This window comes from Mobula hypostoma, chromosome 4 (assembly GCF_963921235.1).
Source record: "Mobula hypostoma chromosome 4, sMobHyp1.1, whole genome shotgun sequence".
NCBI classification, from domain to species: domain Eukaryota; kingdom Metazoa; phylum Chordata; class Chondrichthyes; order Myliobatiformes; family Myliobatidae; genus Mobula; species Mobula hypostoma.
The window spans coordinates 67,548,148-67,574,162 of NC_086100.1; the positions used below are offsets into that span (position 1 = coordinate 67,548,148).

At 41.7% G+C, this 26,015-nt stretch overlaps 1 protein-coding gene across 11 annotated transcripts in view; it reads left to right on the forward strand.

Annotated features, from left to right (window-relative positions):
- LOC134345363 (SPRY domain-containing SOCS box protein 1-like) overlaps nt 1-26,015 on the forward strand; it is a 368,280-nt gene that overhangs the window by 13,157 nt on the left and 329,108 nt on the right. Inside the window, exon 1 of one of the 11 annotated variants that reach the window (XM_063045908.1) lies at nt 21,979-22,014. The exons of the other annotated variants lie outside the window; for them this stretch is intronic. The gene's annotated coding sequence lies outside the window, so the exon portion shown is untranslated. Of the gene's footprint in view, nt 1-21,978; nt 22,015-26,015 lie in introns of those variants that run through there. 11 annotated transcript variants of the gene reach the window in all.

A 26,015-nucleotide genomic window follows, 5' to 3' on the forward strand; every position in this document is an offset into this window, starting at 1 on the left:
TCTAGGTTCAAAAAAGTATGTAGATGGCCCCGCTTTTCGAACGTTCGCTTTACGAAACCTCACTGTTACAAAAGACCTACATTAGTACCCTGTTTTCGCTTTACGAAACCTCACTGTTACGAAGAAAGGCAGCGCGCGAAAAATTCAGCGGGCGATAAAAGGCAGCTTGCGCCCCAAGCAGCCGCTCTGCCCCGGATTCGGAACGGCATTGCTGAAACACGTTGCATTGAGCAGCTGTTAGCAAGATGAGTTCTAAGGTGTCGGAAAAGCCTGAAAGAGTAAGGGTGTTACACTTAGCGTAAAACTGGACATAATTAAGCATTTCGATCATGGTGAATGAAGCAAGGACAAAGTGAGTTTGGCTTGTGGAAGTTGACGAAGATGATGTTGAAGAGGTTTTGGCATCCCATTACCAAGAACTGATAGATGAAGAGCTGATGCAATTGGAAGAGGAAAGGATAACAATCAAAACCGAATGCAGAAAGTGAAGCAACTGCGTGAGGTTTACGCTGCAATGATAAAGTATGACTTTAATTTTGAAAGGGTACATAGGTTTAGGGGATATTTGCAGGATGGTTTGAGTGCTTACAAAGAACTGTATGATAGAAAAATGCGCGAGGCTCAACAGTCAAGCAAGCCTTCCACATCAGCCACAGCAGACGACGAACCTCAACCTTCGACATCGAGGCAGGCAGTCATAGGAGAAGATGAGCTGCCTGCCCTGATTGACGATGAGATGACACCCCCATGTCCCACCAGCCCAACACCCAGGCCCCAGACAGATACTGTACCGATTCGTGAAGAATGCAGCAGTAGCTGGGAGGCACACAGCACATCTTTAAGAAAAAATCATAAATAAACATGCTAATTAATTATGTGCCGCCGACACGTAATTGTCGGCCCAGATCAGAGGCGATGCAATCACCTCTGATCTGCGCCGACATTTACGTGCCTTGCAGCACCTAATTAATTAGCATGTTTATTTCGGCTTTTTTCTTAACAATGTGCTGTGTGCCTCCCAGCTACTGCTGCGTTCTGCATGGCAATGTATCGGGTCAGCAGCCCGGAGGGTGGGGACCACTGCACCACCCTAACCTGCGATGATTCAGTCTAACATACCATCATCAGTGTGCTCAGCGCTGTTTTCCCAATTCCAGTAAGTGATACTACACTGTACATACATTATTTCTACTTTATATAGGCTGTGTATTTTTACGTGTTATTTGGTAGATTTGGCAGCTTCTTAGTTTAAAGGTTACTGGAGAGCAGGTTTATGCCAACAGCGCTTGCGTGAGATTTTCGCTACGGAGATCTGTGCAGGCAATCGTTGTAGAGAAGTATTTCTACTTTATACAGGCTGTGTATTTATCATATCATTCCTGCTTTTACTATATGTTACTGTCATTTTAGGTCTTATGTGTTATTTGGCATGATTTGGTAGGTTATTTTTGGGCCTGCGAACGCTCACAAAATTTTCCAATATAAATAAATGGTAATTGCTTCTTTGCTTTACGACATTTCGGCTTACGAACCATTTCATAGGAACGCTCTACCTTCGATGGCGGGGGAAACCTGTATCAGTCTAGGTTCAAAAAAGTATGTGAATCTTTGGGGAAATGCTTTCTACAAAAGCTATTTGGAGTCAGATGTTCCAATCAATGAGTTGAGATTGGAGGTGCTGGTTTTAGAGGAACCCTGCCCTATATATATAAAAAAAAGACACATTAAGTCAGGTTGCTGACAGTCTTCTCTTTGCAAGAAAGATCTATTTATGTGCACCATGCCTCGATCAAAATGATTTTTAGAGGATCTTAGATGAAGAATTGTAGAGATTCATGAAGCTATAAAAGGCTACTAAAGCATTTCTAAAGACCTGAGTGTTTGGCAGTCTGCAGTAAGATAAATTTTCTACAAATGGAGGAAATTCAGTACTGTTGCTACTCTCCCTAGGAGTGGGTGTCCTGCAAAGATCACACCAAGAACACAACGTGAAATGCTAAAGGAGGTGAGAAAGAGCCCAAGGATAACAGCAAGAGACCTGTAGAAATCTCTAGAACTTGCTAAGTTCATGGAAGGACACCATGGAGGAAAGCACTGCTCTTCATCTGGATGCTCCACAATGCTTTTGGGACAATGTTCTGTGGACAGATGAGACAAAAATTGAACTTTCTGGCAGAAATGCACACTGCTATGTTTGGGGGGGGGGGGAGAAAAAGCACTGCACACCAACACCAAAACCTTAGAACCATAGAACTATAGAAACTACAGCACAGAAACAGGCCTTTTGGCCCTTCTTGGCTGTGCGAAACCATTTTCTGCCTAGTCCCACTGACCTGCACACGGACCATATCCCTCCATACACCTCCCATCCATGTATCTGTCCAATTTATTCTTAAATGTTAAAAAAGAACCCGCATTTACCACCTCGTCTGGCAGCTCATTCCATACTCCCACCACTCTCTGTGTGAAGAAGCCCCCCCAATGTTCCCTTTAAACTTTTCCCCCATCACCCTTAACCCATGTCCCCTGGTTTTTTTCTCCCCTTGCCTCAGTGGAAAAAGCCTGCTTGCATTCACTCTATCTATACCCATCATAATTTTATATACCTCTATCAAATCTCCCCTCATTCTTCTACGCTCCAGAGAATAAAGTCCTAACCTATTCAACCTTTCTCTGTAACTGAGTTTCTCAAGTCCCGGCAACATCCTTGTAAACCTTCTCTGCACGCTTTCAACCTTATTTATATCCTTCCTGTAATTTGGTGACCAAAACTGAACACAATACTCCAGATTCAGCCTCCCCAATGCCTTATACAACCTCATCATAACATTTCAGCTCTTATACTCAATACTTTGATTAATAAAGGCCAATGTACCAAAAGCTCTCTTTAGAAACATAGAAACATAGAAAATAGGTGCAGGAGTAGGCCATTCGGCCCTTCGAGCCTGCACTGCCATTTATTATGATCATGGCTGATCATCCAACTCAGAACCCCGCCCCAGCCTTCCCTCCATACCCCCTGACCCCCGTAGCCACAAGGGCCATATCTAACTCCCTCTTAAATATAGCCAATGAACTGGCCTCAACTGTTTCCTGTGGCAGAGAATTCCACAGATTCACCACTCCCTGTGTGAAGAAGTTTTTCCTAATGTCGGTCCTAAAAGGCTTCCCCTCTATCCTCAAACTGTGACCCCTCGTTCTGGACTTCCCCAACATCGGGAACAATCTTCCTGCATCTAGCCTGTCCAATCCCTTTAGGATCTTATACCTTTCAATCAGATCCCCCCTCAATCTTCTAAATTCCAACGAGTACAAGCCCAATTCATCCAGTCTTTCTTCATATGAAAGTCCTGCCATCCCAGGAATCAATCTGGTGAACCTCCTTTGTACTCCCTCTATGGCAAAGATGTCTTTCCTCAGATTAGGGGACCAAAACTGCACACAATACTCCAGGTGTGGTCTCACCAAGGCCTTGTACAACTGCAGTAGTACCCCCCTGCTCCTGTACTCGAATCCTCTCGCTATAAATGCCAGCATACCATTCGCCTTTTTCACCGCCTGCTGTACCTGCATGCCCACTTTCAATGACTGGTGTATAATGACACCCAGGTCTCGTTGCACCTCCCCTTTTCCTAATCGGCCACCATTCAGATAATAATCTGCTTTCCTATTTTTGCCACCAAAGTGGATAACTTCACATTTATCCACATTAAATTGCATCTGCCATGAATTTGCCCACTCACCCAACCTATCCAAGTCACCCTGCATCCTCTTAGCATCCTCCTCACTGCTAACACTGCCACCCAGCTTCGTGTCATCCGCAAACTTGGAGATGCTGCATTTAATTCCCTCATCCAAGTCATTAATATATATTGTAAACAACTGGGGTCCCAGCACTGAGCCTTGCGGTACCCCACTAGTCACCGCCTGCCATTCTGAAAAGGTCCCGTTTATTCCCACTCTTTGCTTCCTGTCTGCTTACCAATTCTCCACCCACACCAATACCTTACCCCCAATACCGTGTGCTTTAAGTTTGCACACTAATCTCCTGTGTGGGACCTTGTCAAAAGCCTTTTGAAAATCCAAATATACCACATCCACTGGTTCTCCCCTATCCACTCTACTAGTTACATCCTCAAAAAATTCTATGAGATTCGTCAGACATGATTTTTCTTTCACAAATCCATGCTGACTTTGTCCAATCATTTCACTGCTTTCCAAATGTGCTGTTATCACATCCTTGATAACTGACTCCAGCAGTTTCCCCACCACCGTCATTAGGCTAACCGGTCTATAATTCCCTGGTTTCTCTCTCCCTCCTTTTTTAAAAAGTGGGGTTACATTAGCCACCCTCCAATCCTCAGGAACTAGTCCAGAATCTAACGAGTTTTGAAAAATTATCACTGATGCATCCACTATTTCTTGGGCTACTTCCTTAAGCACTCTAGGATGCAGACCATCTGGCCCTGGGGATTTATCTGCCTTCAATCCCTTCAATTTACCTAACACCACTTCCCTACTAACTTGTATTTCGCTCAGTTCCTCCATCTCACTGGACCCTCTGTCCCTTACTATTTCTGGAAGATTATTTATGTCCTCCTTAGTGAAGACAGAACCAAAGTAATTATTCAATTGGTCTGCCATGTCCTTGCTCCCCATAATCAATTCACCTGTTTCTGTCTGCAGGGGACCTACATTTGTCTTTACCAGTCTTTTCCTTTTTACATATCTATAAAAGCTTTTACAGTCTGTTTTTATGTTCCCTGCCAGTTTTCTCTCATAATCTTTTTTCCCCTTCCTAATTAAGCCCTTTGTCCTCCTCTGCTGAACTCTGAATTTCTCCCAGTCCTCAGGTGAGCCACTTTCTCTGGCTAATTTGTATGCTTCTTCTTTGGAATTGATACTATCCCTAATTTCTCTTGTCAGTCACGGGTGCACTACCTTCCTTGATTTATTTTTACGACCCTATCTACTTGTGACGCCACTTTTAGGGAATTTTGTATCTGTATTCCCAGATCCCTCTGTTCCACTGCACTCCTCAGTGCCTTACCATTAACCCTGTATGTTCTACCGTGGTTTGTCCTTCCAACGTGCAATACCTCACACTTGCCTGTATTAAAATCCATCTGCCATTTTTCAGCCCATTTTTCCAGTTGGTCCAAGTCCCTCTGCAGGCTCTGAAAACCTTCCTCACTGTCTACCACACCTCCAATCTTTGTATCATCAGCAAATTTGCTGATCCAATTTACCACATTATCATCCTGATCATTGATATAGATGACAAATAACAATGGACCCGGCACTGATCCCTGTGGCACACCACTAGTCACAGGCCTCCACTCGGAGAAGCAATTCTCTACTACCACTCTCTGGCTTCTTCCGTTGAGCCAATGTCTAATCCAATTTACCACCTCTCCATGTATACCTAGCGACTGAATTTTCCTAACTAACCTCCCATGCGGGACCTTGTCAAAGGCCTTACTGAAGTCCATATGGACAATATCCACTGCCTTCCCTTCATCCACTTTCCTGGTAACCTCCTCGAAAAACTCCAATAGATTGGTCAAACATTACCTGCCACGCACAAAGCTATGTTGACTCTCCATAATAAGTGCCTGTCTATCCAAATGCTTGTAGATTCTGTCTCTTAGTACTCCCTCCAATAACTTACCTACTACCAACGTTAAACTTACCGGCCTATAATTTCCCGGATTACTTTTCGAGCCTTTTTTAAACAACGGAACAACATGAGCCACTCTCCAATCCTCCGGCACCTCACCTGTAGACAGTGACATTTTAAATATTTCTGCCAGGGCCCCTGCAAATTCAACACTAGTCTCCTTCAAGGTCCGAGGGAACACCCTGTCAGGTCCTGGGGATTTATCCACTTTAATTTTCCTCAAGACAGCAAGGACCTCCTCCTTTTCGATCTGTACAGTTTCCATGATCTCACTACTTGTTTCCCTTAATTCCATGGATTTCATGCCAGTTTCCTTAGTAAATACAGACGCAAAAAACCTATTTAAGATCTCCCCCATTTCATTTGGTTCCGCACATAGCCGACCACTCTGATCTTCAAGAGGACCAATTTTATCCCTTGCAATCCTTTTGCTCTTAATATACCTGTAAAAGCTCTTTGGATTATCCTTCACTTTGACTGCCAAGGCAACCTCATGTCTTCTTTTAGCCCTCCTGATTTCTTTCTTAAGTATTTTCTTGCACTTCTTATATTCCTGAAGCACTTTATTTACTCCCTGCTTCCTATACATGTCATACAACTCCCTCTTCTTCTTTATCAGAGTTGCAATATCCCTTGAGAACCAAGGTTCCTTATTCCTATTCACTTTGCCTTTAATCCTGACAGGAACATACAAATTCTGCACTCTCAAAATTTCTCCTTTGAAGGCTTCCCATCTACCGAACACATCCTTGCCAGAGAACAACCTGTCCCAATCCATGATTTTAGATCCTTTCTCATTTCTTCAAATTTGGCCTTCTTCCAGTTAAGAACCTTAACCCCAGGACCAGATCTATCCTTGTCCATGATCAAGTTGAAACTCATGGTATTATGATCACTGGAACCAAAGTGCTCCCCTACACAGACTTCTGTCACTTGTCCTAACTCGTTTCCTAACAGGAGATCCAATATTGCATCCCCTCTAGTTGGTCCCTCTATATATCGATTTAGAAAACTTTCCTGAACACATTTTACAAACTGTAAACCATCTAGACCCCTAACAGTATGGGAGTCCCAATCAATATATGGAAAATTAAAATCCCCTACCACCACAACTTTATGTTTCCTGCAGTTGCCAGCTATCTCTCTGCAGATTTGCTCTTCCAATTCTCGTTGACTATTGGGTGGTCTGTAATATAATCCCATTAATGTGGCCATACCTTTCCTGTTTCTCAGCTCCACCCATAAGGACTCAGTAGACAAGCCCTCTAATCTGTCCGGCCTGAGCATTGCTGTAATATTTTCCCAAACAAGCAATGCTACTCCCCCACCTTTCATTCCTCTGCCTCGATCACATCTGTAACATCGGAACCCTGGAATATTAAGCTGCCAGTCCTGTCCTTCCTGTAGCCAAGTTTCACTAATTGCTATAATGTCATAATTCCACGTGTCAATCCACGCCCTCAACTCATCTGCCTTCCCCGTAATACTCCTAGCATTGAAATATATACACCTCAGAAGACTATCCCAACTGTGAAGCATGTTGCAAAGTGCATCATGGTTTGGGACTGCTTTGCTGCCTCAGGGCCTGGACTGCTTGCAATCGTTGAGCGAACAATGAATTCAAAACTGTATCAAGACATTTCACAGGAGAATATCAGGGTAGCAGTCCGTCACCTGAAGTTTAATATAAGTTGAATGATGCAACAAGATAATGATCTGAAACACGAGAGTAAATCAACAACAAAGGTTTTAAAAGAAGAAAATTTGTGTTTTGGAATGGTCAGTCAGAGTCCAGACTTTAACTGAATTGAGATGCTGTGGCATGATCTGAAGACAGTTGTTCATGCAAGCTATCCTCAAAAAAAAATGATGAACTGAAAGAGTTTTGTATGGAAGAATGGTCTAAAATTCCTCCTCATCATTGTGCAAGTCTGATCAGCATCTACAGGAAACATTTGGAGGAGGTTATTATTGCTAAAGGAGGTTCTACTAATTATTAAATACAAAGGTTTACTTACTTTTTCCAGCCTGGATTGTGAATGATTAAACAGTGTCTTTATAGAACACATGAAAAGTACAATTGTTGGTGTGTTATTAGTTTAGGCAGGTTGTGTTTTGTTTATTACTGTGACTTAGATGGAGATCAGACCACAAGTTATGAGTAATTAATACAGAAAACCAGGTAAAACATTTTCTTGCAACTATGTGTGTTTATATATATTTATATAATTGCTTTGTGTGTATGTATGTATGTGTGCGTGTGTGTGTGTGTGTATATATATATATATATATATATATATATATATATATATATACGTTTTTTCTCTGTATTATCATGTATTGGTTGCCCCACTTATCTGATGGCCCAATTAACCAGAAACCACTTTAAGCACATCTTCATTCCAACAAATGTGACTGAAGAAGGCAATTGTTAAAGCAGTAGAGGGACAAGATATGTTTTGGCAGTAGATCAACTGGTGTTTCAACTGGAAATACACTCAATTGCCACTTTATTAGGTACACCGGTATAGCTGCTCGTAAATGCAAATATCTAATCAGCTGATCATGTGACAGCAACTCAATGCATAAAAGCATACAGACATGGTCAAGAGGTTCAGTTGTTGCTCAGAACAGGGGAGAAGTGTGATTTAAGTTACTTTGACCCTGGAATGATTGTTGGTGCCATGTGGTTTGACCATTTTGGGATCTGCTGATCTCCTGGGATTTTCACCTACAACAGTCTGTAGAGTTTCAGAGAATGATGCAAAAAGGCAAAAAAAAAATCCAGCGAGTGGCAGTTCTGAGGGCAAAAATGCCTTGTTACTGAGAGAGATCAGAGGAAAATGACCAGACAGGTTCAAGCTGACAGTAACTGAAATAGTGACGTGTTACACCAGTGGTGTGCAGTAGAGCATCTCTGGATGCACAACACATCAAACTTTTGAAATGGATGGCCTACAGCAGCTGAAGACATCACTGTGTTCCAGTCCTGTACCTATTAAAGAGCCCACTGAGTGTATACGTGGTTTGAGACCATTGCACACTCTGGAAACTGGGAGATGAGGTGAGCATGTTAATGATTAGAGTCTGAGTAAATTCTTTTGCCAGGAAGATAGGAAAATGAAATCCACACGGCAGCAAACTGTCTTTGCCGTATGAAGTGAAGTTTGTAGCTTGTTGGATAAAGTGAGCTTGAGGTGGAATCAATTCCATTGGAAGGAAATGGGGATAGTTCCACTTGATGCTCACTTTATTCATACTTCCACACCCACAATGTAGTTCTGCTCTTAACTGCTTCATCAGTCCAGCAGAAACTGAAAATGGAAAATATTTGCCAGAATTGATAGAAATGAGCATGTGTCAAGAATAAGTAAATAGAACGACCTATTTTCAGTGTAAGCCCTTTAATTTGTCAACAGGTTTATCTTCCCTCCAGTGTGCCCTACAATGGATGCCTGAGGGACATTGTGGTCAACAGGGATGATGGTGGACCAATGTGCTTGGACTGTGTACTATTTTCAGGGTTGGCATGGAAGATATCTTAGCTCTACGTTGAACTCTTGAGCAAACACATTCATGCTTTTAGACAAGCAAAATGATGAAGATACCAGAGATATGAATTAAATGCAGAAAAATTTGGAAGTACAAGGCAGGTCAGATCACATTTTTAAACAGACGTATTTGTTATGTAAGATAAGCTTCTTTTTACCAAAACTGGAAAAACTGGATAGGCTTCAAAATCTAAAGTATGGGGTAACAGTAGGAGAGCTGCATTATATCTTCGATAAGCAGGAAAGATAAGGTGACAATAGGGGGTGATTGTATAAGGGTATGGCAAGGAACAACAGTTGTAAATTCTTCTGAAAGAAATATAAAAATGGCTTTAAAATAAATATAATTTAAATATAATTTATGGTTTTAATTTTCTTAAAATACTTTTTCTTAAGTATACCACTATGCTTATTGACAAATTTCTCACTTGTAATTTTTCTCATGGATAAAAAATATAACATCTTTATGGAAGCAAGACACCTTCTTTATTTGGCTGGGAGGAACATTGCTTTGTCATGGTAATAGAATCCTAGTCATGGAGTCTTTGGATAGCTTTGTGGTTCTTGTTGATGATGTCTTAATCTTTACATGTCATGTGAACCATTCATGCCTCATAAAATTAATTACTAATATGTCTGGGACTAATTCAAGTAAAAATTTGTGGACTATCAGGTCAGAGCACAAATGTTGAGTAAGTTTGTTATAACTGGAACTTGATAGAAACAATGGTGTAATTAACTGTGAAGTGGATTGGCACAGTGGCACATCACAGCTGCAGGAACCGTGGTTCATTCATGATGTCAAGTGCCTTCTCCTCCACCAGGTGTTATGTTTCTTTGCCAGAATCCCAACGATAAGCTCGGTGGGTTAATTGGCTATTGTAAGTTACCCCTTAGTGAAATAAGTGGTATTAAAATATCGAAGTGAAGTTGATGGTCATGAGATATAGTAAGTTGCAGGTCAAAGGGACAGAAGGAAGTCGGAATGAAATTGCTCTGCCAGGAGCTGGTGTGAACTCAGTTGTCCAAATGGTGCAATAAGTAAGAAAGTAGATATAGGCAGGTCAGTATAAAGTGATCGGTAAATTACTCAAGCAACTTTTATGTGTGTTGCTTGAATTTCCAGCATCTGCAGAATTCCTGTCGTTTGCGGTAAATTATTCAACTGTTTGCACAAAAATATATTGTAAACTGTGGAAAATTATGTGATAAATTAAGGCTTTCTGTCTGCTTAATATTTGTACTTTGGACAAATCCCTCCAACCTAGAAATCAATCTGGGTAAATCTTCATTGCACTTCCAGTATCTTAACTATACCCTTCTCTCTGGAGGGAGAGCACGTATTGAACAGTATTCAGGCCCCACAACTATTTTCTCATTTTATTGTCTCATTTTCTAAATTTAAAATATATTGAAGTAGGATTTTTGAGGTAATCTACAAAACATTGTGCATCATGTCATATCAAATGAAAAATTCCAAAACCTGTCAATAATCTACTATAAATTAAAAGCCAAAATTGTGAGGCTGAAAAAGTATTTATCCCCTTTGAACTTACTATACTAACATTCCTCAGATGCAATACTGTATGTTAACAACTCACCCAATTTGTTGATGTAGAAAATTGGAGGATCACCTGTTTTCAATTAATTCAAAAGAATAAATACCCCCTCTATCTGTAAGGTCCAACAGTATGGCAGATTTTAGCAGATTAACCTAAAATGAAGACAAAAGAGCAGTCAAGACAAGTCTGGAAAATGATAACAGAGAAGCACAAATCTGGGGAGGGGTACAAGACCATCTCAAAGGCACTGAATATATCTTGGAGCTCAGTGATGTCCATCATGAAAAAGTGAAAAAAATATGAAACTATAGCCTGTAAAGATATGGAAGAAAGTTTGTGGTCAGATGATACTAAAATGGAACTTTTTTGGCCTCAACACTAAGTGGTAAGTGATACGTGTGGCATAAGTCTAATACTGCTCGTCAGGCGGGTAATGCCATTCCTACTGTTAAGTATGGTGGAGGTAGCATCGTGCTATTGGGGATGATTGTCAGCAGCAGGGACTGGAAATCTGGTGAGGATTGATGGGAAGGTGAATGCTGCTAAATACAGAAAGATTAGATTAGATTCAACTTTATTGTCATTGTGCCAAGTACAGATACGAAGCCAACGAAATGCAGTTAGCAGCTGACCAGAAATGCAAAGAATAATGTTATTTACAAAATAACTGCGAATAAAAAGTAAGGGCTACAGCACACAAATATAAAAGTACTGAGACAGTACAATACGGATGCAATACTGCTTAGCGCTGTGATGAGAGGTTCAGCAGGGTCACAGCCTCAGGGAAGAAGCTCTTCCTGAGCCTGCTGGTGCGGGAGCGGAGGCTCCTGTAGCGCCTACCGGATGGGAGGAGAGTAAAAAGTCAATGGTTAGGGTGAGATGCATTCTTGATAATGATTTTCGCCCTGCCCAGGCAGCGTTTATGGTAGATGTTCTCAATGGTGGGCAATTGGGTGCCGATAATCCGTTGGGCAGTTTTCACCACACGCTGGAGTGCTTTGCGGTCTGATATGGGACAATTGCCATACCACACTGAGATGCAGTTGGTGAGTATGCTCTCAATGGTACAGTGGTAAAAGTCCGTCAGTATCCTGGGACAGAGGTGAGCTTTCTTGATGCTCTGCAGGAAATAAAGATCCTGGATAAAAACCTGCTCACCTCTGCCAGAAAGCTTAAACTGGTGAAGAAGTACAATGATTCAAAGCACACTGCTAGAGCAACCAGGGAATGGCTTGAAATGAAGAAAATTGAAGTGCTTGAGTGGTCCAGTCCGAGTCCTGACCTTAAGCCAATTGAACATCAGTGGCAGCACCTCATGGTTGTTCTCCACCACCGCTCCCCAACTAACCTGGCAGAGCTTGAGCAATTTTGCAAGGAGGAATGGGCAAATCTTGCTCCATCAAGTTGTGCAAAGCTCATGGAGACTTACCCAAAAAGAATACAGGCTGTAATAGCTGCAGAAGCCAGTTCGACTAAGTACTGAGCAAAGGGAAATGAATACTTGTGAAGTTCCGACATAACAGTTCTTGAATTTTAGTTTTTCATACTTTACAATTTTCCCTGTTTTTTAGGCTCTACTCTGGAGAAAATGAGCATATGATTCACACATGAAAATTCTCAGTTAAATTGATCAAAATCCCTAGTAGTAATACTCATTTGTGTGAACAAAGGGCTGTGAGCTGAATACTTTACAAGGCACTGTATGAGCAAACCCATATTCATAACCTAATGACTTACTCACTGATGTACTCCATACTTTAATTTGTAAAATCCAGAATCTCATATGCCCCTTTATTTGCTGTCTCAACCTGCCCTGCCCTTCTAATGGTTTATACATTCGGTATAAAGCCCGATATTGCTCCTCCTGTACTCTCATACAGTTCTCCCATCTGCTCTCCGTGTTTATATCCTGAAGTGTAACACATTTAAATTTTCTGTTTTAAATTTAATCTGCCACATCCTCTCCATTCCTCTTATCCATATTCTCTTCAGATGTATTAATATTCTGCTTATGGTTCTCTATGCTTGTAAGTTTTGTGTCAACTGTAAATTGAAAGTTTTGCATTAAACATCCAAATCATTTGTCTGTCTTCTTACTTAAGAACATCAGGAATAAGAGCAGGAGTCAGCCATCTGGCCCATTGAGCCTTCTCCGCTATCCAATAAGATCATGGCTAATCTGCCCATGGATTCAGTGCCACCTACCTGCCTTTTCCTCATGAGCCTTAATTTCCCCTGCTGTGCATGAATCTATCTAATTGTGTCTTAAATATATTTAATAAGAAAGCCTCTACTGCTTCCCTGGCTGGAAAATTCCACAGATTCACTACTCTGGGAAAAGAAGTTTCTCCTTATCTTCATCCTAAATCTATTCCTCTGAATCTTGATGCGATGTCACTAAGTTCTATTCACTTTGGAAAAAGCATTCCCACCTCTCTTACATATTCATTTCATAATTTTATGTTTCCTTTATATCCCTTCTCATTCTTCTGAATTCCAGAGACCTAGGCGACTCAATGTCTCCTTATAGATTAATATCCTCATTTCCAGAATCAACCTGTTAAATCTCTGCACCATTTCCAAAGCCAGTATGTCTTACTTCAAGTAAGTTGATCAGGACTGCATGCTTATACTCAGCATAGAAGTATCTTTCAGGAGGGTGAACCTGCAGAAGGATTTGATCCAGGCAGGGTACCTAGCCAACTACTAAAGACTTGTACTGATCAACTGGCTGGAGTGTTCACCCATATCTTTAACCTTGCACTTCAGCAGTCTGAGGTAACCACCTGCTTCAAATAGGCCTCACTTCACACCGGTGCCTAAGAAGATGGTGGTAAACTGTCGTTGGCCGAATCAAAGGTGGTGATGGAAAGGAGGTAGAAAATCTAGTTGAGTGGTGCCACAACAACAAACTCTCACTCAATGTCAGCATGACTGAAGAGATGATTATTTACTTCAGGAGGAGGGAACTGGGGGTCCATGAGCCAGTTCTCATCGGGGGATCAGAGGTGGAGAGGGTCAGCAACTCTAAATTCCTTGGTATTATCATTTCGGTGATCTGTCCTGAGTCAAGCGTGTACGTGCAATTACGAATAAAATTTGACAGTGCCTCTACTTTCTTCGAAGTTTGTAAAGATTCGCCATGTCATCCAAAACTTTGACAAACTTCTATAGATGTTTGCTTGAGAGTATATTGACCGATTGCATCACAGTATGCTTGGCATGGAAACACCAATGCCTTTGAATGGGAAAACATATAAAAAGTAGTGCATATGGCCCCATCCATCAAGGGTAAAGACCTCTGCAGCACTGAGCACATCTACACGGAGCGCTGTTGCAGGAAATCAGTATCCATCATCAAGGGCACCCAACATCCAGGACATGCTCTCTTCTTGCTTCGGCCATCAGGAAGGAGGTAGTGAAGCCTCAGGACCCGCAACACCGAGTTCAAGAACAGTTATTAACCCTCAACCATCAGGCTCTTGAACCAGAGGAGATAACTTCACTTAACTTCACTCGCTCCGTCACTGAACTGTTCCCATAACTTATGGACTCACTTTCAAGGACTTTTCATCGCTTGTTCTCAATATTTATTGCTTATTTATTTATTTATTTTTCTTTTTTTGTATTGGCACAGTTTGTTTTTTTCACACATTGGTTGTTGTCTGTCCTGTTGGGTGTGGTCTTTCATTGATTCTATTGTGTTTCTTGTATTTACTGTGATTGCCCTCAAGAAAATGAATCTCTGTATATAGTGACATATATACACTCTGATAATAAATTTACTTCGAACTTTGAACAATATGCCAGGTATAACCTCACCAGAATCCTGTACAGGTGCAGCATAAGCTCCTTACTCTTAAATTCAGTCCATCTAGCAATTAAGGCTAACCTTCCATTTGCCTTCTTGGTAACCTGTTGCATCTGCAAACCAACCTTTTGTGAATTATGCACAAGCACTCCCAAGTCCCTGATGCTGCGATCTTCCAAAGTGGATGGCTTCATTAAAGAATTATCCATAAGATAAGGTTAACCAATAGCTAGAGGATTGAAATAAATAGGATATATTGATCTCCCCAGAGCTCCTCTGTACACTGTCTCCTAATCTGAAAAACAACTGTTCAGGTCACTTGGCCAGTTTACTATTGATGTTGCTTCTGCTCTTTTACTCTGAGTTTCAGCCTATAATGTGATGATATATCGAATGCTATTTAAAATCTACATACATTACATCGAATGTATTTCCCTCATTGACGATCTTTGTTATCTCATCCAAAAACTCAATGAAGTTAATTAAGCATGTGTGACCTTTAATAGATCCATGCTGACTTTCCCTAATCCATCCACGTGTTTCCAACTGATTGCTATTTATATCCTGTTGATGTTTCCCTTTCAATAAGGTTAAACTAAAACAGATTGCTGGAGTGCTCAGCAGGTTAAGCTGTGTCAATGGGGAGAGGAAAAAGATCCACATTTTAGGTGAGGACCCTTCATCAGGACTAAGGTTAACCTCCCTGCCTCAGAGCTATGGGGTTTATTTTAACTTACCATCTACTTCTAACCCTATAGAAGGTTCTTAGAATTCCCTTTTGCAATCAGTCTTTTACTTTTTCTCTTTGCACTTCTTGTTTCATTTTAACATGCCCTCTGAGCTTTCTACATTTAACTGTGTTCTCATTCATATTGTCAACCTGATGTTTGTTGTACACCGTTTTTCATTGAATTACCTCTCGTTTTGACTTACTTTTCCTCATGATAATGTACCTGGAAAATAACTCACATATCTCTTTAAAGGCCCATTAAAAAAAAATGATAGGTAAGAACAGATAGTAAATGTACCAAAATCTGTGTGACCTGTAATGGTTGTACATTAACGTTTCAATTTCAGAATCCGAATCTGGTTTATTGCTGGATCCAGGATAGATCCTCTGAGATGTTAATGCCCAGGACTATGAGGTGCTCATCCTTTCCACTGCTGATCCCTCAGTGAGGATTGTTGTGTCTTCTCAAGACTTCCCCTTCTTGCAGACAAAAGCAATTCCTTGGCCTTGCTGATGTTGGGTCCAAAGTCGTTGCAACGCCATTCAACGAGCCAATCAATCTCACTCCTGTATGCCTGCTTGTCACTATTTGAGATTCTGCCAACAACAATGGTGTCATTTGCAAATTTATAGAAGGTGCTGAAGCTGTGCCTAGTCACGCAGTCATGAGTACAGAGAGAGTTGAGCAGTGGGCTAAGCTTTTGCATTTACCTTCTCATTTAAAAGCTGTCTAGATTTAAAATGGACCAGTTATAAACATCTCAATCTCTTTGCTTTACTATCTTGTATTACCAGCTTTCTGTTCTAATTACTTTGTTATGTGGTGGATGGATGAACAACATAAAATGCACTTTGTTTTTCAAGAGTTGTGAGGTCTTGGTGTAAAGCATTGAGGCTTGAACCTCATTGTAATTTATGGAGTTGGTGATTTTTTTTTGTCAGCTGAGTTTGCTATGTGCTATTGCAAAATTTTTGCTATAAAATCATATATAATTACATATTCCTGCATTGAATTTTGACATAATTGGCGTCATTTTTGTAACTTCTTTTAAAATCAGAGCCAAATGGAACTTGTAAGAGGCATAATGATTGTTTATCTGCATCATTGCACACTGATCTTCCTTTCAAAGTCATAATAAATCAGAGCGTAGTGGCTATTAAAGAGGAGGAAAATCCTGCAAAGGACGAAATACAAATTTATCCAGTTACTTGGAATTCTCTTTTACTCTGAAGGAACTTTGCTAAAAAATCAACCAAAGAATCCTTAGACTCTGGAGGGCCTACAAAATTACCAAAGCAACATCATTTGTAGAAATAATGCTCTGATAATATTTCAGTTTAAAAATTGTACTGTGCCACATGCTTAGATACATACATTTATTATTAAAGCAATGTAACTCTTTGCTAAACCAAATTTCTACCGATATGCTTCTACTCTTGATCTTTGGAAAACTAATCTTGTATGAGATGATATTCCAACATTTCCATGCTGAAATTTTTGAATCCTTGTTTTAATAGGAGAAGGCCAGTGAGCCATCAGCATATTAACCATGGGACCCAATGTTCCACTGGAGCTGTCATATCACGTTGCCTAATAATGTTAAGTTAGTAGGAATGTACTGGGTAGGGTGCACAGTGAATTGCAACAAAATGAAATTCTCATGTGACAGAGGTGGTTGTAATCATAAGATAGATCTAGATTTTATTCAAGACAAAGCCATATAAACTTATTTTTAATCAACTTATTTTTAACAAAACAAGTTATTGTGACACGACTGAATTTGCACAGTTTTGCAGAAGCTTGCTTTGATCTGGAATTAAATGTCCCTGTTAATCATTAAATTATATATATCTTTTTCTTGATGCTCAGAAACATCCTAGGATGTGCTGGGATGCCCTCGTGAATGATGTAACCTGAGGTCATCGGGTGTTTCGGGTCTTTCAGCATCAGACACCCTCACCTAGGTGACCCAGCTAGGGTTGATCAGGCCCTGATTGGTGTCCCAGCAGTATTGTTCCAAGGGTTGCATCTCTTGATCCATAGCCATCTGGCGACTTGCTTAGCAGCCTCTGTGACGGTCCTGATGGCTCTTTTCTTTGCAGTCCCCATAATGCCAAGGAGAGAGTAGGTTCTGCACAGTAAGCTGCCATCAAATCCTTTACATCCCACCTCTACAGGCTTGCATCATGCCCTCCACCTGTCTCTGGCACTGCTCTACCAGCTCCTGGTATTTGGCTTTCTTACACTGAAACACCTTCATAACCTTTTAAAGAGAAAACTTTCCTTTCCTTATATTAAGATAGAGTGAATTTCTCCATTGTCTTTGTGTAGTAAATTGTATACAACCCTAATTTACTTTGATTTCATTTGCCATTATGAAAGTTGTTGATGCTCAACAACTATATCACTTTGGATACTGTTTGCGGGGGTGGGGGAACTAATAGAGGAAAGTAACAGTGGTCAGGTCTCTGGCACTGAGTCTGCGTCTGTGACTCAAGGGAAGTGGGGGAGAAGAGGCACACTGCAGTGATAGGGGATTCGTTAGTTAAGGGAATGGACACGGCGTTCTGTGGGTGAGAACAAGATTCCCGGATGGTATGTTGCCTTCCGGGTGTCAGGGTCCGGTATACATAGGATCGAGTCCTCTGTATTCTTAAGTGGGAGGGAAAACAGCTAAAGGTCATGGTCCTTGTAGGTACCAATGACACGGGTAGGACGAGTGATGAGGTTCTGTTTAGAGTGTTCGGGGAGTTGGGCCTAAGACCTCCGGGGTTGGGTCTAAGACCTCAGGATTGCTGCCTTGTCAGGTGCTAGTGAGGCTCGAACTAGGAAGATTATACAGTTTAATATGTGGCTAAGGAGTTGGTGTACGAGGGAAGGAATAAGATTTTTGGATCATTTGGCTCTCTTCCAGGGAAGGTGGGACCTGTACCGAAGAGACGGTTTGACCTTGAACTCAAGGGAGACTAATATGGTAGTGGGAAGGTTTGCTAATGCTGCAGGGTTGGGTTTAAACTAGAGTTGCAGGGGAATGGGAAACAGAGTGCTAGAACAGTGAGTGGAGAGGTAGTGGAGACAGATTTTGGCAAGAACTTAGACAAAGTTAGGAATCAAAAGTTTGAACGTGGTGCAACTAGTGTCCTGATTTGCCTATATTTCAATGCAAAAAGTATCGTAGGAAAGATGGATGATAGTGCTGAAGATGAGGTAGCTGGTTTACAAACCAAGGCAATGTGTAGAGAGGACAGGCTGATGATAGGACAAGATTGTGTGCAACATTGAGTTGCAACGTAAAAGGTGGACAAAATTGAAATGGTGAATACAGGACTGAATGTATTATATTTGAATGAGCGCAGTATAGGGAATAAGCAAGTTGAATTTGTAGCACAGTTACTGATTGCAGGTATGACATTGTGGACATCACTGAATCACGGCTGAGAGCTCAATGTCCAAGGATACACTTCGTATCGAAAGGACAGGCAGGAAGGGAGTGGAGGTGGCGTTGCAATGTTGGTCAAAGTGAAATTAAGTCATCAGAAAGAGGTGACATAGGTTGGGAAGGGATTGAATCATTGTGGATAGAGCTAAGGAACAGCAAATGTAAAAAGACCCTGATGGGAGTTGAATACAGACTCTCAAACATTAGTAAGGATGTGGTTTGCAAGTTACAACGGGAGATAGAAAATGGATGCCAAAAGGGCAGCATTACAATAGTCATGTGCGATTTCAATATGCAGCTAGATTGGGGACATCAGGTTGCTGCTGAATTCCAAGAGGGGCAATTCCTAGAATATCCATGAGATGGCTTTTTAAGAGCAGCTCATGGTTGAGTCCACGAGGGGATCAACTATTCTAGGCAAGGTATTGTGCAATGAACCAGAATTGATTAGAGAGCTTAAGGTAAAAGAACCCTGAGGGGAAAGTGATCATATTATGATCAAATTCACCCTGAAATTTGGGATGTTGAAGCTAATATCAGATGTCTCACTATTACAGTGGAGTAAAGGGAATTACAGAGGCATGAAAGAGGAGTTGACCCGAATTGATTGTAAAAGAGCACTGGCAGGGATGATGGCAGAGCAACAATGGCTGGAATTTCTGGAAGCAGTTAGGAAGGCACAGGATACATACATCTCAAAGAGGATGAAGTATTCTAAATGCAAGATGACACAACAGTGGCTAATGAGAAGTCAAAGCCATCATAAAAGCCAGGGAGAGGGCATATAATAAAGCAAAAATTACTGGGAAGTTAGAGAATTGGTAAGCTGTTAAAAACCAACAGAAAGCAACTAAAAAAGTCATTAAGAAGGTAAAGTTGGAATACAAAAGTAAGCTAGCTAATAACATTAAAGAGGATAACAAAAGTTTCTTCAGGTACATATGTGCAAAAGTGAGGCAAGAGTGCATATCGGACCGCTGGAAAATTATGCTGGAGAGGTAGTAATGGGGACTAGGAAATAGTAGATGAACTGACTAAGTAATTTGCATCGGTTGTCACTGTGGGAGACATTAGCACTATGCTGGATGTTCCAGGTGTCAGGGGTCATGAAGTGTGTGAAATTGCATTACTAGAGAGAAGGTTCTTGGGAAATTGAAAGAGCTGAGGGTAGATAAGTCACCTGGACCAGATGGTGGACTCCCCAGGGTTCTGAAAGAGCAGGCTGAAGAGATTGTGGAGGCATTAGTACTGATCTTTCAAGAATGTCCAGGTTCTGAAATAGTTCCAGAAGACTGGAAAATTGAAAATGTCACTCCACTGTTCAAGAAGGGAGAGAGGCAGAAGAAAGGAAACTATAGGGCAGTTAGTCTGACCTCAGTGGTTGGGAAGATGTTGGAGTCAGTTATTAAGGCTGAGGTTCTGGGGTTCTTGGAGGGACATGATAAAATAGGTTGTACTCAGCGTGGTCTCCTTAAAGGAAAAATGTTGCCTGACAAATCTGTTGAAATTCTTTGAAGAAATTGCAGGAGGCGGGTAGCTGGGTGACTATCAGGAGGAGGAATGGGAAGTTGCACACCTGTGGCCATTCCTCTCACTAATAAGTATACTGTTTGGATACTGTTGTGGGTGGCCTCCCAGGGGAATGCCACAGAGCCCAGATTACGGGCACTGAGCATGGGCCCGTTGTGCAGAAGGGAAAGAGGGAGAAGAGGGCAGCGGTACTGATAGGCGACTCAATAGTCAGAGGAACACGCAGGAGATTCCGTGCACACAAAAGGGACACCCGGTATGTGCCTTCCAAATGCCAGGGTCAAGGACATCTCGGATCATGGCCACAGCATTTAGGAGGGGGAGGGAGAACAGTCTGATGTTGTGGTATATAATGGTACCGATGACATAGGAAGGGAAAGAAAAGAGATCCTGAAGAGAGAATTTAGAGAGCTAGGCAGAAAGCTGAGGAGAAGGATCTCTCGGGTAGTCACTTCTGGAATGCTACCTGTGCCACGTGCTACTGGGGTTAGAAACAGGATGATTTGGTAGGTAAATGCCTGGCTGAGAAGCTGGTGCGGGGGCAGGGCTTCAGGTTCCTGGATCGTTGGGATCTCTTCTGGGGAGATATGACTTGTTCAAACGTGAAGGGTTGCACCTGAACCTGAGAGGGACCAATCGGACGGCAGAGGGGAAGAAGCTGTTCCTGAATCACTGAATGTGTGCCTTCAGGTTTCTGTAACTCCTTCCTGATGGTAACAGTGAGAAAAGGGCATGCCCTGGGTGCTGGAGGTCCTTAATAATGGATGCTGCCTTTCTGAGACACTGCTCCTTGGAGATGTCCTGGTTACTTTGTAGGCTTGTACCCAAGATGGAGCTGAGTAAACTTACAACCCTCTGCAGCTTCTTTCAGTTTTGTGCAGTAGCCCCTCCATACCACTCAGCGATGCAGCCTGTCAGAAAGCTCTCCATGGTACAACTATAGAAGTTTTTGAGTGTATTTGTTGACATGCCAAATCTCTTCAAACTCCTAATGAAGTATAGCCGCTGTCTTGCCTTCTTTATAACTGAATCAATATGTTGGGACCAGGTTAGATTCTCAGAGATCTTGACGCCCAGTAACTTGAAACTGCTCACTCTCTCCACTTCTGATCCCTCTGAGGGTTGGTATGTCTTCCTTTGTCTTACCCTTCCTGAAGTCCACAATCAACTCTTTCATCTTACTGACGTTGAGTGCCATGTTGTTGCTGTGGCACCATTCCACTAGTTGGCATATTTCACTTCTGTATGCCCTCTTGTCACTACCTGAGATTCTACCAACTGTGCCTAGCCACACAGTCATGGGTATACAGAGAGTAGAGCAGTAGGCTAAGCACACACCCCTGAGGTGCACCAGTGTTGATCGTCAGCGAGGAGGAGTTGTTATCATCAACCTGCACAGATTGTGGTCTTCCAGTTAGGAAGTCGAGGATCTAATTGCAGAGGGAGGTACGGAGGCCCAGGTTATGCAATTTCTCAATCAGGATTGTGGGAATGATGGTATTAACTGCTGAGCTATAGTCAATGAACAGCATCCTGACACAGGTGTTTGTGTTGTTCAGGTGGTCTAAAGCCGTGTGGAGAGCCATTGAGATTGGATCTGCCATTGACCTATTGTGAAGATAGGCAAATTGCAATGGGTCCAGGTCCTTGCTGAGGCAGGAGTTCAGTCTAGTCATGACCAACCTCTCAAAGCATTTCATCACTGTCGATGTGAGTATTACCGGGTGAAAGTCATTAAGGCAGCTCACATTATGCTTCTTAGGTCCTGGTGTAATTGTTGCCTTTTTGAAGCAAGTGGGAACGTCTGCCTGTAGCAGTGAGAGGTTAAAAATGTCCTTGAATACTCCTGCCAGTTGTTTGGCACAGGGTTTCAGGCCTTACCAGGTACTCCATCGGGACCTTCTCCCTTGCGAGGGTTCACTCTCTTTAAAGACAGCCTAACATCGACCTCTAAGATGGAGATCACAGAGTCGTCAGGTGCAGCAGGGATCTTCACAGCTGTAGTTGTATTCTCCCTTTCAAAGAAGTTGTTGAGTTCCTCTGGTAGTGAAGATTGCCGCCATTCATGCTATTGGGTTTCACTTTGTAGGAAGTAGTTTTGCAGCCCTGTCGGAGTTGTCGTGCATCCGATGTCACCTCCAACCTTGTTCAGAATTGTCTCTTCGCCCTTGAATTAGCACTCTGCAGATCATACCAGTTTTCTGGTGCAGGCCTGTATCGCCAGACTTGAATGCCACAGATCTCGCCTTCAGCAGACGACATACCTCCTGGTTCATCCATGACTTTTAATTTGGGAATGTGCAGTAAGTCCTTGTAGGCACACACTCATCCACACAGGTTTGAATGAAGTTGGTAACAACTGCAGCATACTTATCCAGGTTTGAAGATGAATCCCTGAATACATTCCAGTCCCCTGATTCAAAGTCCTGTAGGCGCTCTTGTGCTTCCCTTGTCCATACCCTCTTGGTCCTCAAACTTGCAGGCTGAGTACAGCAAATGCAATGTTAAAATTCATTTCAAGAGGTCTAGAATACAAGAGCAAGGATGTGATACTGAGGCTTTATAAGGCACTGGTGAGGCCTCGCCTTGAGTATTGTGAAAAGTTTAGGGCTCCTTATCTAAGAAAAGATGTGTTGGCATTAGAGACATTTGGGAGGATGTGGAAAGGATATTTCCCATGTTGGGGCAGTCTAGGACAGGAGAGCACAGCCTCAGGATAGAGGGGTGTCTATTAAAAACAGAGATGCGGAAACATTTCTTTAGCCAGAAAGTGGTGAACTTATGGAATTTGTTGCCATAGGCAGCTTTGAAGGTCAGGTCATTGGGTGTATTTAAGGTGGAGATTGATAGGTTCTTGATTAGCCACGGCATCAAAGGTTATGGGGAGAATGCCGGGGAGGGGGCTGGGCAGGGGAATAAAAAGGGTCAGCCATAATTGAATGGTAGAGCAGACTTGTTGGGCCAAATGGCCTAATTCTGCTCCTATGTCTTATGGTCTTATGGTTTAAATAAAAACAAGATAGAAAAAGGAGAATTAGTTGATATTGTGTACTTGGATTTTCAGAAGGCTTTTGACAAGGTGCCCCTTATGAGGCTCACGAGCTATGAGCCCATGGCATGACAGGAAAGATTCTATCATGGATAAAGCAGAGGCTGATAGGCAGGAAGAGAACCTTTTCTGGTTGGCTGCCAGTGACTAGCGGTGTTCCACAGGGTTCTGTTTTGGGAATGATTCTCTTTACGTTATATGCCAATGAGTTGGATGATGGAATTGATGTCTTTGTGGCCAGGATTTGCAGATGATATGAAGATAGATGGAGGCAGTAGAGAGGCTTCAGAAGGATTTAGATTAGGAGATTGGGTAAAGAGGTGGCAGATGGAACACAGTGCTGGGAAGTGTATGGTCATACATTTTGGTAAAAGAAATGAAAGGGTTGACTATTTTATAAATGGAGAGATAGTACAAAAATCTGAGGTGCAGAGCGACTTGGGAGTTTCTGTGCCGGATTCCTTAAAGGTTAATTTGCAGGTTGAGTCTGTGGTGAGGAAGGCAAATATGATGATAGCATTCATTTCAAGAGTACTAGAAGATAAAAGCACGGATGTAATGTTGAGCCTTTGTAATGTGCTGGTGAGGCCTCACTTGGAGCATTGCGAGCAGTTTTGGGCCCCTTATCTTCGAAATGATGTGCTGAAATTCGAGCGGGCTCAAAGGTGGTTCATGATAATGATTCTAGGATTGAATAGCTTGTCATTATAAAGACCTTTTGATGACTCTGGGCCTGTATTCACTGGAATGCTGGGTGACCTCATTGAAACGTAAGGAATGGTGGTGGGTCTTGTTAGAATGGATGTGGAGAGGATGTTTCCTATGATGGGACAGACTAAGACCAGAGGACACAGACTCAGAGTAGAGGGGTGTCCTTTTAGAGCAGAGATGAGGAGGAATTTATTTAGCAAGAGAGTGGTGAATCTGTGGAATTCTTTGCCACAGGCAGTTGTGGAGGCCAAGTCTTTATGTATATTTAAGGCAGAGGGCGATAGATTCTTGATTGGTCTGGTCTGGTCAGGGCAGGAAGCGATACAGGAATTGGATCAACCATGATGAAATGGCAGAATAGGCTCAATGGGCCAAATGGCCTAATTCTGCTCCTACATCTTATGGTCTTATGGTAATGTCTTCTGCTCCATGTGAAAATTTCAAGAAGATTTTAATTTTTCTTTTTCATTAGCTTCAATATGTGTGCTGTTCGTGACAGCCTGACATCACTTGACACTCTTGTGTTCAAGGCAAGTGAAATAATTGGCGCCAATCCAAAGGAATAACAAAATCATTTCATACAACCACTACTTTGTAGGTTGACCAACGTGGTACAGGTTTCATATGTGAAATCTTTTCCAAACTATTAAATTTAAGTATGACACTATCTAAATATTTAAATTAAATGCAGATGGGTTTGAAGGTTCAGGACAAGGAACCCCTTGAGCACTATTTAAATCTAGCCTGACAGTGCACTGGAGTTGTAAATGATGTCAAAACCAAATGGTGTGAGACTGTACCCTCCAGGGGATCTCTGTCTGAAATTAGGTCAGACCCAGACTCTGAATTTATGCTACATTTTTAACATTGCTGCAAAGTGGAGTACAAACAGTGAGGAGTAAATGTGTGCTCAAATAGGACCATGTAACATCAAAAGAATTGACTTTCATTATAAATGGCATACGCAATTGAAATACTTTGAATTTTGGCTGTAGCACAGAATACAATTCAAGCAGTGTAAAGATGTGGTTTCTACTTAAAAACCACCCACCATGTCAGTTTCACAACATCATTAAGAAATTTTCAAATGATCTGTGAAGAAGTTGGTCATTTATTTACTTTGGAAAGAATAATGTAATTGGGTCATGATCATTTGCTGGTCAATTGCTGATGTGGTAATGTAATTGCAATGGTCTAATTTTTGAGTGAAATAATTGCAAGGTATTGATTTTAAAACCTTTATGCAAGACAAGGTGCCTAGTACATAGTTGGGCACATTGCATTTGGGTGTTATTTCAGTAGGGTACAGCAGTTACTGAAATAGAGCATTTCTTTGGAGAATTTTAGGTACAATGAAGCATTTTAAGAAATAGGCTGTCGTTTTAAGTTTTACATACCTCTCTTGCTTAAGAAAACAAGACTAAGTGACATTATGTGTTTTTTTTCCTTTAAAAACTATAACTTGTGGCATTTTAGGTTGGAATTATGGTGCAAAATGGAGAGATTGACACTTACCTTCATTGAATGCTGGTTTCCTCCCAGATCCCAAAGATGTGCTGGTTGGTTAATTGGCAATGATGGCTAGTATAAGTGGGTGGCAGGAATACTTGAAGAGATGAAGGGCCCCTGACAGAGGATAGTTTATAGAGAAATGTGGGAGAATGGGACAGAAGAGAAATCTCTGAGGGCTAGCATTCATTTAGTTGGCTGAATGACTTTCCATGCCAATAGAAAATATGAGAACATACAATAGTTGCATTTGTAAATTTGGGTCAAAGCTATTCTATGGTTATGCAGCATCGCAGATGATAATGAGGTTATATACTCTTCACTGAGTCAACGTGGATGTAGTAATCACAATGAAATATTTCTATTGAGCATACCTTGCAGACTGTAGATTGCACTTGCCCTTGAGGTATTCCCATTACTCTTTATTAATAGGATGACCTTA